General features: G+C 38.0%; 1 protein-coding gene across 1 annotated transcript in view; it reads right to left on the bottom strand.

Moving 5' to 3' along the window:
- KHDRBS2 (KH RNA binding domain containing, signal transduction associated 2) overlaps positions 1 to 14,075 on the bottom strand; it is a 314,809-nt gene that overhangs the window by 283,258 nt on the left and 17,476 nt on the right. The gene's annotated exons all lie outside the window — the stretch shown is intronic.

Genomic DNA, 14,075 nt, shown 5'->3' with positions numbered 1-14,075 from the left:
AGAGATTGTTCTTGGGTAGAACTATGAAATCATACCCTCATCCAGAGCTATATTTAAAATTATTAAGCTAGATTCCCTTTATATTAGACATCCAGCTACCTCAAACTCATACCACTGAATGTCAAAATAATAAAAAACAACCATCTATCTCTTGTTCTAACAAGGAGCTCTATTGTATTACTAGAACTATGCTTCTACTAGAACTGTTGTATTACTGGAACTATAGACTATACATAGGTAATTTTGAAGTTTTACTAAAGGTAGCTCTAATTTAAACATGTCCTCTTGCAACAGTCAATCTGAAATAAACCCCCAAAACAACACAGACTTTGCAGGCACTTCTGTTAAACATCTGAGATTGTGCAAGTCAGCCAGAACTACAAGGAAATTTCTATTAAAACTGAAACATATTCAAGTAAGTGGTAAAGAATTTATTTTGAAATTGTTCTGACTCACATATGTCCACAAAAATGCTCCAAACAAATCACTTCCAAATCTACTCTTAGTTTCCTGTATGTTTATTTTAAATTAAATGTTCAAGGAATGTTAAATGCTCAATTATATACTATCCATGCTTAGCTCATACAGAAACATTCTTCTGTCTCTTTCAGAATGGACTTCTTTGTGATTCTGTTTACACAAAAAGCCCTCAGCACAAAGAGTTAGTGTTACCTGCAATAAATAAAGCAGCAGAGACCAAACAACTTGACCAACATATGCACAAAGTGTTGGACCAGCAGCACATCACTGCTCTCCACACAGGAACAGCAGGGTTCAATGTTGGATTCCACAGCTGTAACTGAAGTCTGGACAAACAACACCCTCACCCCACTGAGAAAGCTCATCATGGAATACTTTTTGTCTTTTTGCAATGTGATAATTTACAACACTATGCATTGACATTAAGACAGAAAATATAAAGCAGTCACAATAAAATAAAAAAAAAACACAAAAAGTAGAAACAAAAAAAAAAAAAAAAAAAAAACCAAAAAAACAAAAAACAAACCCCGCTGCAGTTCTAACACCAGTTGATGTATCAATTCCCAACTTTAAACGATTGTCAAAAGACTACAATACTTATCACTAATTGATATCTCCACTAATTACCTATGTTAAAGCAGATTGTTTTGCCTAGGTTACAGATTAATGTCATCCCTGGAGGGATTCATATCCTCTTAGTCAGAAGGAAAGCAAGTAGTTGTAGCTCTTCTGGCACTAAGTAATTACTCAGAACTGCAGCTGGCCGAACAACAGGTTGATTGAAAGAAACAAGATTACTACATCAACAAAATCTGGTTCTTTTTATTAAAAAGATTATATCTCTGTGAAGAAAAAAAAAATGATAGCTCATCTCTTCATACTGATTAACTGAGACAACTAGCTTCTGCATTAAGTAATCAAAAAATAAATGGACTGTCTCATCTGAAATGCACATTTGGTATCCTTCCACCACAGGAATGAATAATTGCCCAAGATTCCCTGTGATCCCCAGTCACCTTCAGCCTTTCAAGCACCTTTATCTTACCACACTAAGTTTCACAACTGAGCTGTCAAAACTTAGGGACAAATAGCATCTTTTAGGTTCTTTTTCATGACTGACTGCAACTATTCAAATTCATGAACTTTAGCATACACAGAGCCTCAGCAGACTAAAGCCTATGTATCAAACCCTTTGATCAATCAGACCTATAGAAATATTTAAGTAAATTAATGTAATTTTTGCAAAATGTATTCCATAATGAAGAAATATCTGTTGAAGATTTTGGAAAGTAAGTAAACCTCACAACAGTTCAACGGGACTAGTGGCCTGAGAATGCAGCTGATTTCATTGTGTAAGTTCGGGTGAACTGGGAAGATGATGTCTCAGAGGGACACACTCAGTATTTGAGTACATTACATTATGCCATTCATGTTATACTATTTCTAGCTTCAGTAACTGATTTGAGGCCAAATATTCTTGTTATTAAGATAAATGTGTTGGAAATACCAGTACTATTTTTTACAGCACAAGACAGCAGCAATGTGAGTAATAACAAGATGATTCCAGTTTGACTATTCAGGAAGCAATGTTTTTCCCTAGAAAAATCTACAATTACTATATTTCTTTAATTTAACTACTAATTCTTAAGGATCCATCAACAAGCTACCAGTATTTCTTGCAAAGCCGTAATGCTTATGAAGTAGAAGACAATGCAATTTTTCTCATCTTGTGAGAAGCTCATGTCCTTCCCATTCTATCCCATAAAACTGAAAAATAACATCTTTCTTTTAATCTATCTTTACAATGATAAACATTCACAAGGCAATTTGTTGCAAATAGGGTGCATTTTGCTTGAAAATCAAATTGGTTCTGAGGCATTTCCTCTTGGCACTGGTAGGGTTTATGAGATTTAAATAATACAAAGCAGTCTTGTGCAACATATTGAAGTCAAATCTAAGCACTCAGTGTACCACTGACATTAAGAAGTCTAAAGAAAAAACATGGCATATTTAGAATTAGTTGGAGAGACTGAATTACATAAATTCATACGCTTGTTGAATGTGCCAACAAAAAGTAATCGGTCCCAGCAGTATGTACAATCTACCTTCAGACAACCTGAGTTACAGAAGCAGACACTGAGAAAACCTTTACCTGAAGAATCAGTGACTGGCTTGATATTTTAAAAGAGCTCATGGCTGCTTTTCCATATGGATTGTATTTGAATAGACTTCATCAAATTATAAAGAAATTTTCATTTCTATCATGACCACTGTTACATTTTCCGAGTAAACTGCATTTTATGTACTGGAATACACCCCATTTGTATTATCTTTCATACTAACAAAATTTTATAGTGACAAACTTCAGTAAAGTCTGTCCCACGTTACTGAGTTTACCAAAATAACCAGCAATTAATGGTTAAGGCTTGAGAAATTCCTTAAGATAAAAGCCTGCCCTGAGGTTTCCTGGTCTTAAAATGCTGATGGAGATTGAGCCAACTGGGCAAACAGGTCTCCTGAGGCTGCAGACAGTTCCTGGGGAGGGGACATCCAACCCTGGCAGAGATGCCTGCAGGGTTACATCCAGCCCAAAGACAAGGAACACTATTTTTTGGAAAGCTGAGTAAAAAGCACTAGTATCTGTTCAAATGAAGAGATGAAATCCTAAAGAAGCTACAAAATTTCCTTGTAACTTTGAATTCTACGAGGTCAAAGACGGTAAACCTATACATTTCTAGCAAAACCTGCTTTAGATAAATCTCTTGGCCAGTTCTGAGGCTAAGTGGACCCAGCTGCACCAGGACTTCCCAGAGAAATTTAGGAAGTACAATTGTCTCACTGAACCCTCATGACTCAACAGGAGGGACCACAACCTGATTATACAAACCATTGTAACAGATCACAGAGTTCTTATTTAGACACTGCATTGACAATGTTTAGATATTGTATTAGTAATAAATCTAAACACAATCATCCACACGATCGCTGTGTCCCACTTGTCATACACCGCTAAGCACCTTCTCTCAACAATTCTGCCACATGAATACTGGTGCAGAGAGCAGGGTAATTCCTTCAGGCACACCAAGCCCAGCAGTTTGGCCATTCTCTTTGGAAGGAAATACATGTACTCAAACAAACTAGAAACTGACATCTCAGAGAACTTTTACAAGCCAGCAACTGCAAATTCACACAGAAGGGAAAGGATTGGGCCCAACAAGATGGTATTGGAAAGATAAAATAGCACTATAAGGGAATGCAAAGGATCAGTAAAAGATGGAAAAGTAAAGGATTTAATATGTAAAGTACTTGCAGCATGTCTGACTGATGCCAAAAATAAGTGCCAGGGACCTCGCAAAGAAAAAGGCCAAGATAGAAATCAAGGAAAACATGACTGTAGCAGTCAATAGTTAATTCAAGGATAGAATAAGGAAGTTAGAAGAAAAAACAGAAGCTGCAATAGCAGCATCAAAACAGTTAAAATTCATAGTCCCATCTGAAGACTGGGACAGGGACATTTGGAATGACCCTGAGGACATGGAAAGAATCAGAACAGGAGGAACAGAAACTAGTCAGATCTATAAGCAAAAACAAAGACCACAAAAATTATGTGTGATGGAGTAAATTAAACACACTGGAAATCTATCTCATATACACCTGGGAAACTTGCAAAACTACAAGAAAAACAGAGCAGAAATGAGGGGAACACTGAGGCAGAATACACCTGCTGAGTAAACCTGAGAGGGAGACAGAATCCTACCATCCCAGAGGACTACTCTGGTCCAAGAGTATTTCTAACTGGACTAGAGGGTTAAAAATCAATAATGTATTCAGAGCTGTATACCAGGAAGGAGGAACAGACCCATGAGACTGAGGGAAGCCTAATACTATAGTGGCAAAAGGCCCAAATGAAATTATAGAAACTATTACTAAAGCAGCCACCCTGCAACTAATGGACCAACACGGCCCAGAGAACTTTCCACAGCCCTGGTGGGAAACCTGGGATATCTCAGCCTATTCACCAGAGGGCTTCATCTGTCTTCAAATGAAGGAGGAGCAAATGGAGCAAACTCTTGCTTATAATTTGCTCAGGCTGCCTCTAGCTGTCACCTGGGGAGAATCAAGACACAGCCTGTACACACAGGTTAGGGAAGGGGGAGAGCAAGTGTTTTAATCTAGAAATGCTAAAGCTGCCCAGGCCGCAAGACTGGCAACATCTGCCCTTCCCTCAGCTGGATCCAGGCCACCTACTACAACACCTGTGTTCAATAAGGAACACTCAATGAAGCATAAAATCATTTGTGGAGAGATTTCTAAGTATTCCCAAGACTTAATGCACGACAAAGTAAGAACTTGTGGCACCTGGTCGATTCAGCACAAAAGGCCCCACCAGAGAAGGAACTGCCCAGCCCTCAGGGTCGCCATTCACCATTGAAAAGGAACTGTCCAAGGTAAAAAACCCAAAACAGTGACTGGAAGAGGTTCCCTATGTGACCTAAGTTACAACGAGAACAGAACTCAGCACAGAGAAAAAAAACAGCCATGTAATCTCCTTACCTCTGAGGCCCCAGTGACAGAGCCTCCTCTCCTCATTGACCCAGGAGCTAAGACAGCTCCCATGTCAGACAAATGCCTTAGGCCTGACCCATAACTGGAGAAATTAACAACAGTGGACACAGGGAATAATCCCATTTAAATCTCACAATGTTAAAACGATGAGCCAGTTACCAGGGAAGAGCAGACCTTCCAAGCACAGGCTGAGCACCCATGACATTAACACACCAACGAGGATGCAGGGCCTGGGAGCCTTGGATTCCTCAGGATCAGCTCTAGGTGGGCTCACTGCCCTGACAGCCTCACTCAAAGCTCCCAGCAGCACTGTAAGGCAGCTGGTCACTGCTGGTCACTGCTCTGGGGATGGCCACTGCCCTGCCAACACGCTCTGTTTATACAGCCTGTTACTCTGATGGTTTAAAAAACAACAACTCTTCTGTTTACATAAGATATCGCTTCAAGCTTTAGGATCCCCTTAGCTCCTAGGCTGCCAGCCCTAGGAATTTTAAGAGATGCCAGCCTGGATAGAGTCAAATGAGTATTTCTGAAAGGGAACTGCAGACATGGCTATCTTAATTCATTTGAAGCTGTTTATCCTGGGAATTTTATCTTTTCCACTGTTTTCTTTCCAGCTAGTTTCTCACTTAATACTTACTGATTATCAGGCATGTCAATATCAAACAGGAACTCAAGTCACATCTGCTACTTGTTATAAAAGAGCAATTCACACTCTCAGATATTCACATACAATATAAGCGGTATTTTGAAACAAAGCTTCACATGTTATTCATCATTAAAATCAAATATTATTCTCAATTATTTTAATACAGATTTCACCATACAGATTTTAAAGTCTATTTTACATGAAATAAAGCTTAAAAATCTTGGTAACTCCAATTAGCAGTCTCAGATGTAAGATAAAATTTAAAAGCAAATTGCACTATATAAATATTTTATTTAAGGGCAGACTGGTGCAATTCTGGAATAAAAAACACCATCAACATTCCACTCTTGCTCAGAGTTCATACAATTTGGTTGCAAAAACTTCACTGGACTGGAATAACTAGAAGATATTTGACTGATTCTGCTGATCCTCTTTGTATTCCTATATTTTTATTATAACTTTGAGAAAATTACACTGTAGTACACACTCTGCCCTTCCTTCAATTGCCTAATCTTAAAACCCTAGCACAATCTGAGATACCAAAGGACACCACATCCATCCTGAAGCTACCAGTGCAGCAGCATACAAATCTAAAGACTTCCATATCTTACTTCCAACCCTTTCATGGATGTCTTAGACCTGAGCAAAATTCAGCTTCAGATTAAGACACCTAAATTTTGATGTCTACTGAAATGAAATAATTTGATTCAGTTACCAAAATATAGTGATTTACTACTACCCAAGATGTTGGACAGTCCATCTAGCCTCCAGATACCACTTGGGAAGGGGACAAGTCTCCCACGTCCTGTGTCACACCTGTACCTGATACAATGATGTCTCTGACACCATGGGACATCGAAAATGGCAATCATATTCAGATAACTGAACCAATTTCACCCTAGATATCTTACCAACAGAGATAATGAAGCCAGGAAAATAGCCCAGCCCACTGAGTGGACATTCAGTTAAATTTCTCCCCATTCCACAGATGACATAAACTATCTCTCCATCAACCATAATGAAAGCACAGAGCTTGCAGTGCATGTAAACATAGGTGTCTTAGTAAAGAACTGCCCTGCATAGAGCAAGAAGAGTGTCATCCCAAACAAGCCACAGTACAAGGCAGAATGTGAATGTGTCAACATGTCATCCCTACTTTGCAGATTGTCCCAGATTCCTAAACTGTTGTATCAGGAAGGTATAAACACCCCTTGTGACATATAAAATTCAATGGGTTGCCCGTTCAAATCTGAGAGAACAATGATAAAGGAGTACAGCTACCCCATCTAGAGACAGGCAGAGCCTGGACAACCCAAACTGTGTAGGCAGACACTGCCTGGCAACAAATTCAGCAGGAAATGGCCATTTTAAATGTACTGAAATGGAGGAGTTTACGGCAATTGCTTCTAGTGGCATGATTCACTTGTTTTATGAAAATATTGGTCTGTTAGTTACCTCTGAGTTGTCAGTTATTAAAAACATTTTTAACAATTAGAGTTTCTTCCCAATTTGTTTTCATCATTTACTGATTCATAACACTTTTTTGGTGGTATATATCTATTTGAGAAAGAAGATGTCTCTCTGGCATTACTATTTAAGACTGATTTCTACTCAGAGTTTCAAAATTATCTCATCCAGAAAGCCCTCATAATCAAGCTGAAGCTTTTGATTAGTAACATTTACTTAGGGATATTAATATCCATAGACAAATTCCCACTCAGTTTCCTAACATTTCAATTAATCTTCAAATATATTCCAGGGCAGCTCTTCTAAGCACACTTCTGTAAAGCAGCAGTGTATCCCTGAGAGCATGATGATTTCAGTTCATTTCTCATTCTCAAAAATCATTCAGGAACTACATCTTCTTTGTATATGATAACTTTGGACAGCACCTCAGCTCCAATCCTTAGATGGAAACCATTAAATTCAGAAATTCCTTATCTCCTTCTGGGACTAGAAACTCTAGCTATATTCAGCATTAAGATGAACTCTTCCCTATTAAATCTATTTCCTTCCAGTGCTCTGAATTATGTTTCATAAGCCAAGAGAAAGCACTTTTAATGAAGTCTTCACAGTCTTTGTAATAGAAGAGGCAAAAACACATTTTCCTGTTCAGCTTACTGAGAAAAGAAACTAACTTTGCACTACAAAGAAACACCACACCATTTTCTTCTAACGAAAAACATTCCTCCAGCAGCAGAGTGTTCTCCAGGCCAACTTAATGCCTCAGAATAGCTGCATTACTATTCCTTGGTCTCCTGGATACTCAAAATTCATGAAATTTTAATAGGATTGTGGTAGCACAGAACTTGAGTTATCTTCCTGCACTGCTTTTACTGCTCTAGAAAGAGAGAAGCCAACTATTCCAGACACAAGCAACAGATACAGGGGATGGTCAGGCTTCAAGCAGATTGGGAAATATCCCAGCCAGGCAACTGTCAACACAGAACATTCAAACAGGTGAGAAATATCTCTGCATGTATTTTTTAAATAATCAACCATGATACAATGTACTTACTGTCTTTTTTTTTGTAGTCCATTACTTTGACTTAAAATTTATTATCCCAGGTCTGTTTTAATATAGCAAAAGACAGAGTTGCCAATCTATGCAAGACTTATAAAATATGTTTGCCTTTAATTTTAATCAATACTTAATTTTAGCAATGCACTGCAAGCGAAATATAATTTTCTCCCCATCCCTTCCCCAAGAAATTGGCAAGTTCATAGTGGCTACAGGAAAGAAACTCAAATATACTTACTCTTCAAAATTAAACTTTTAAAAATCTCTTTTCTCATAATAATAAAAAGCTACTTCTTAACTAAAGCATCAACATTCCTTGGTAAAATTTATTTTAACTTTTTTTTGTCTTCTCAGAGAAACAGAGATTGTCCAGAGCTTTTACAGCAGCCTGTTCAAATTATTTAACCATTTTTAGGATCTGATGTTCTATGTTTTGAGTACTAATATAAAGAAGATTCTATTCAAAGCTTCAGTTCTCAGTCTACTCAGGGTACCCCAGCAATTCACTTCAAATCAGAAAATCTCCTTGGAGAATGACTTTGTGTGCAAAGTGACTACTGCAATTGATAGCTACAGAGAGAAGGATGTATGGACAGACACCACATCAATCTGCAGCCAGGACAGCTGCAGCCCAGCAGCTGCTGAGCTCTCCCAGCACTTTCCTGGATTCCTCCCAACATCCAGCACAGTTATCTGAGAGGCACATACCTCCCAACTAAACGTCCTGGGACTGGTTTGGATACAGCTGCCAGTATTCCAGGCAGTTCAGACAGATATAAATTAACTACTCATGCAATGTTTAGTCTTCCAGATGCAACATAAATCTGGATATAAATAATATTACCAAGCCAAAGACAGTATACAGCATTATACAGTTACATCTGTAGAAATGTAGAAACACAACCTCAAAAAAGGTGTATTTTTCCATTTTAGTTGTTTAAAACTATTTAAAAACCATATGTAATAAACCTTATGATGTAAACAAAAGTGGATATATTTTTTGCAGATATCAGAAATCTGTGGCTTTGGGATTACTTTTAAGTGTCACTGTAAGCATTATAAGATACCAAACATTGCATTCCATTTGACTCCTTATAGATCACCTGATCAAACTAAAAATGGATAGAAGGTATGTTCAGAACTCAACAAGAACCTACTTTCAACACCTAAGTGACCTAAGCTCATTGTAGTCATAAAGAATATGTATGGACAACTCTGTGGCCATCAGCAGCATTATGCTTTAGAAAGATTAGCAGAAGTTTCTGAAAAGCAAAGCTTTCCTATCACCATTACCCATTACTCATTAAAAACATCCAGAACAAGGCACAGATATATCCTGCCTAAGGAAATGATACCTTAAAATATTGCAAAAGTAAAACCACATTTGAGCGGGGGCATGTAAATGAATATGGGAGAAAATTAGGAAACTAGGAGAGAGATTGTACGTGCTCTGCTTTTCAAACCACCCTTTTGAATTGCAGAAGTTCTGAATCATTTATTAAATAACACAGAATAACAGAGGTTTTAAGGGGGGAGCAGCAAACATGACAGCTTAGGGAAATAGGGTGGAAAGAGTCACCTGAAATGCACTTAAGAGCAAAGTAGAAAAACGTTGTGACTGTAGTATGGAAGTTGTTTCGTTCAGAATGGAGAGGGAAACCATGTGATGAGTATGAGGAACGTAATGTCATGATGTGGAGCTGTAGAAACTTGACAACAGAAGAAAAGAAATGAAAAGGGATTGGACATTATCAACTGTGACCATGGTCACAGGGGTTTTCAGGATGAGAGAGAGGCAAGAATGTTGACTCCATAATCAGAAGGCTTGATTTATTATTTTATGATATATACATAACATTATGACTATACTAAAAAAGAAATAGAAAAGGCTTCTTCAGAAGCTGGCTAAGCTAAGAATAGAATATAAAGAGAGAATGATAACAAAGGAGCTCTCTCTGACTCTGTCCGAGAGAGCTCAGTTCATGACTGGCCATTAATTGTACACATCCAACATGGGCCAATCACAGGCGCACCTGTTGCATTCCACAGCAGCAGATAACCATTGTTTACATTCTGTCTCTGAGGCCTCTTAACTTCTCAGAAGGAAAAATCCTAAATAAGGATTTTTAGTGAAAGGATGTCCGCGACAATCAACATCTTAATATACACCAACTAACTAAATATAATAAGGTCAACAAACTTCCTCTGGCCCCAAGACCAGCTGTCATATACAACTCACTTCTGTTTGCCTAAACTACAGCAAATGTCAAGTTTTTGCTCAACTCTGAACCATGCCCAGGCTCTCTCTGGGAGAATTCCAGTTGGACTGCCCCAAAATCACATCAGAAATTATTCCACAAACTTAATGTGAGCATATGTGCCAGTCCTTGTCCTTTAGCACTATCCCACTTCATTTAACACTATGGCTACAGCTTTTGTGTAATAAAGGAAGAAAGGGCAGAAGATTACAGAAAACATATAGTCTTTCATTCCCTCATCACTTTCCTACATCCTACACAGGCTCCCTTGATGAGGGCCCTTCCAGTTCTGCTTGAAGTGATGAGGTTTCAGATCCTTCCATCCAAGCCTCATGCCTCTGCCAGTACAACAGGCAAACCTGATCCAGTGCACAACGGTGGCCATTAAGTGTTGCTTTCAGTCTGTTCCACAAAATCACAACAATACACTCAAACTATGCAAATTCAGTCCAGCATTGGAACTTGTGTTAATATTTATGTACAAGTACAAGAAAATAACCCCACATGCATGCTCCTCTGCAATATCAATGTGGGACTTCAGAACTACAAAATGATCAGGATCATTTCACAACCCACAATGACAACGCATATATGGATACACAGAGTAAACTTTCAGATTTGTGGCAGCATCTGACTGTTCCCAGTGAAATGACCAACTGAACCCCATGCTTCTCAGAAATTACCATACACTGAAAGAACAGCAATTTGGAAGACACTACTCAACCTTCTAAAGAGATGCAGTCTGAACTTGCATTGATCATCAACTTGCTTAGTCATTTCCAGCTGAGAGAAGGAACAGTATCATTTTTCCAATCTGAAAGCATTTTTTCTACCAATCTTATAATCTTATATAAAAACATATAAAGCACTCTGCAATGGAGAGTGTCAGCTTGATTTATTTGTTGCTAGCTATGCAGTACTTATGGAACATGAAAGTCAAACCTTGGTTTTTTATTAAATGCCCTGTACAGATAATTACTTCCACAGGGTGACTATAATACATAATTACTTTATTTTATGAGTTTTTAATGCACTCCTTAGTTTTACAACTATAGTTTGTTTTACTATATTTTGGAAAGAGTAAAAAGCTACAACCAATGAATTTTCTCAAATACCTCAGTGAAGGCTGTCTTCAACCACTGCAATAATCTCCCAGGCAAATCCACATCACTGGGAATTTTCAGTACATGACTGGTCACAGCACTAGGTAATCTCATACATGATCCCCTTCCCACAAGAAGTTAAACCAGATATTCTTTCAAGGTGTCTTCCAATTTAGGCTGCTCTCCGACTCTCTAACCTCCCTTTAAAATAAATTAAAGCTGCTTTTTCACAAATCCTTGCAAGTCAGTCATGATGCAGTTAACTGCATTTTGTCCCTTTCTGATCTTTAAAGTGAAAGGAGTAAATGCATTAATCGTTTCCCATAAAATTAACATATTTTCATTTCTCATCCTTGCCAAATAAAATATTCTGACAACGTTATAATTATTTTCTGTTAGCAGTTGGTTAAATAAACACAATTGTTCCTGTAGTACTTCATCCTGCCCTAAACACCATATTAAAGGATAGGCTTCCATCCAAAAAGCCTTACCCATTAAGCTAGTCACCCAAATTTATGTGCATCTTACTGCACTACATTTATAATCTGGAGCTTCATACAGATCTGGACAGTTCTACCTAATCAGAAATTACACATACAAGGAAATTCTGCCCTCATGCATCTTCCCTTTCATCACAATCAAGTGTTAACTCTGGTCATATTGCTATTTCAGAAGCAAACTACTTCTCCAGTTGTCTTCAGCATAATCCCTTTCTAAACCATACCTAAGGTATGCTACTTCCTCTGTCACTATTCATTTCCTTTGCAGCCTACTATGAAGAATCTTATCAAAGGCTTTGTGAAAATCCTAGAACATTATGTCTGACAGGTAACCTTTATGTACTTTACCTACTTTTTTGTCAAAGAACTCTGACAGACTGAAAAAGAAGACTCTTCCTTAGAGAAATTCTGATACTTCTCCCGCATCACACTACACAAACATGCTCCTCAGTCTTTAATTATAATCTTCACCTTACCCAAAATTCTCAAGAAAACTCCTAGACTGTAACTCACTATCTCCTGCCTTCTCCCATAGAGGCAGTATCACAGTACTGACACTACAGTCATCTTTAACAATTACTGGTTGGATATAGATTGTGTTCTACCATCTTACATTTTCATAAGTGGTTCGATTCAGAGTATTTAAAATGTGCATAATGTTCTAAATATATGTAACACCTCATAGACACACAGTAAAAGGTCAAGTCTGTCCTGTGAAGTTTATAACCTACTAAATAAGGCTAGTTAGAGAAACATTATCCAGATCTAAATCACTTCTACTTTATTTCATATGGGTATTCCTACAGAGAGAAAGAATATATGATTCATCAGACGCTTTATGAAGTAATAGTTTTGATTCTCAGTTTAGAGAAACACAAAGTGAAAGTGAAACAAGTAATTTACAACTAGAAAGCCGTATGCATGTGTATAACTAGATAGAGTGTGTGAATATATATATACACACACACATACATAGTTATACCATCAATACAAGCTTCCATAAAATGACTGATAACTACTTTCTGAAAAATTAGGGAATTAATTAAAACAAAAAAGAAAGCATATATACTAATAGCCAATCTTGAACTGCTGTGTTGCAAATGAGATCATCCACATCAAAATACACCCTCAAAGCTGTTTGTTCAGTACCCTATCAGGGTAATATTCACATGTGCAATTCAAGTATCAGGTTTAAAACTGGGATGGATTCCTTCCTAGAAAACATGAAGCTCAGACTTTACTCTCACCAGTGCTTGATGAGCTAAGGGACAGGTTGTATTTAGAGGTAGCAGTCCAGCATTCTTTTGGTTGGCTGCTTGCTTTTTTGCCTCACTGGCATCTCTCTGGCCTACTGACATAAAAAATAGTGGCTTAGAGCAGAGGCAAAATGCCTCTGCAGGTCCTGGCAGATTGGGAAATAGTGGCCTTTTCTGGCAGTCATTCTTGGAAATGCTAGCTGGGGGAAAATGAGCTGAAGCAGCACAGAAGAGAAGCAAGCCAGCAGTTTTACCTCCAAGCAAACTAATATATGTATGACTCCTGAGGAAGAACTGCTTAGAAGCAAAGAGCTACAATATCTGCATAGTTATGCCAAGATGCCACTGCTCTCTGGAAGCAGACTCTACTTTCCTTGCTGGTGATTGACTGCTGAACTGCACTAGCCCAGTTTATACCATCTGCTGTGCAAACTTTATACAGAACTGATTTGCCATGGGGTTTCCGGGAGCTGTTTGGCTAATTATTGTTTCTCCATTTTTTATGTTTCTTTGTATCCTTACACTATTTCCAGGAAAAAAAAATGGGGGGAATTAAAATAAAAATTAAAATAATTTGCTTGTTTAAGAAACATTAAGTGTAGAAAAACCATCAATAGCTGACCATGTGGAGAACACACACAGACAGACACAAACTGAAAGTCTGAGGGAGCTGGTAAAGTTCTGGCAACAGAGTTAGGAATAAGAAGGGAAACCTTCTGTGGCACTGAAAAGCAGGTGGAAA

Source organism: Ammospiza caudacuta, chromosome 3 (assembly GCF_027887145.1).
Source record: "Ammospiza caudacuta isolate bAmmCau1 chromosome 3, bAmmCau1.pri, whole genome shotgun sequence".
In the NCBI taxonomy this organism is placed as follows: domain Eukaryota; kingdom Metazoa; phylum Chordata; class Aves; order Passeriformes; family Passerellidae; genus Ammospiza; species Ammospiza caudacuta.
This window is presented reverse-complemented; position numbering and strand designations above follow the sequence as displayed.